The sequence below is a fragment of the Atta colombica genome, unplaced genomic scaffold (genome assembly GCF_001594045.1).
Source record: "Atta colombica isolate Treedump-2 unplaced genomic scaffold, Acol1.0 scaffold120, whole genome shotgun sequence".
In the NCBI taxonomy this organism is placed as follows: Eukaryota; Metazoa; Arthropoda; class Insecta; order Hymenoptera; family Formicidae; genus Atta; species Atta colombica.
In genome coordinates, this window is record NW_017259207.1 from 1524791 (window position 1) to 1526263 (window position 1473).

Below are 1473 nucleotides of genomic sequence, written 5' to 3' on the forward strand. Positions count from 1 at the left end.
ATTGAAGAACAAGATATAAAAATCAACTCTTTTAATTGATGCAATATTAATTTTTCCTGTTTCTTCTTTATTACTTATAAATTCTATAAAATTATCGATAGGTATTTTGTCTAAAATCTATAATTTTACAATTTAGATTTTATGATTTTAGGTTTTTATGATTTTATAATTTTGCTTATAAAAGAATTATAACTTGCAGCAATATGTAGCGGATGGAGAATGATATTCATGGTTTATCGACAGTTTTATGGAAGTTCTTGAAGTGTGTAATGTTTGCGGACATACAATTGAAGAAGTGATTCGTTCGAATGTACTGAGCGATGAAAAGACGAATGGAAAAATCGTTCGTGTGTGTCGTACAGAGCTTCTCTGAGGATGCGGAATGCCATTTAAACCGACAAGAGACTTCACTCAGACTTTTTCAAAGGATAAAAGCTGCTGCAAGCGTATTGTCCGACAAACAAAATTACGACGATCTGTCGCGACCAGCTACTTTGATCGACCCGCGGACGATAATTTTATGCCAGCAGTTGAAACTCACTGGAATCCCCGTGTCGACCTCAATGAGATCACTTCTCGACGCGACAGCAATTGTTGAAACCGACGTAATTTCAACCAGCTTAAATCTCGATGTCATAAACACGCGAAAATTTTTATATAAAAGCAGTCATCGTAATAATATTATAATATGCAAAAATAAGAATATAATACAGTTTTAAAATTATAGCAAAGCTTTATATTAAAACTCACAAAGATACAATCAATCAAATCATTTTCTTATTATATCTCCTAATAAATAGAAAATAAAATTACTAAAAGATGATATAAATCTTTCTCTCAAAATAAGTCTTCATTAAGCGAGCCATGCGGCGAGCGTCTCATTTATTAATAGCAATAAAAGAGCAATAATTGAAAAGAACATTTTTTGCGTCTGTTGTATGGAAAATTTAATTCACTATTTCGGTTTCATTGCTTTTTATCCTTCTAAATAGACGTTTAAGCGAATATAATTCATGTAAACAAAATTTTTTAAAAATAGATTGCAAAGAATGGTGATTAAAAAATAAATCCCATCTTTGTACAGAGATCTCTATATAGTAGAGATGCTACTGATAATTTCAAACACTCTGTTCTTTGAGTTAATCAAAGTATCCTTTTAATGATATACGATACGAGCGGAGAACGGAGACTTGTCTGAGTAAATTTATCGAGTTGAGTATTCGTGACGGCGCGTTTGGCCGTCGTAAATATTGGCACATAAATTAATATTTCTGCATAACTTCTCTCATCCACGCCCGGCTACGTTTCGCGAATTCGCGATGTCAACCAGAAATTCATTTTGATCGAGATTCAATGTAGCTTCGCCGAGTAAACTTATTTAAACTTATTTTTTATAAATTTATTTAAGAATAAATGCATAATCTATGAGTCAAATAATATATATATATATTATATATATATATATATATATGT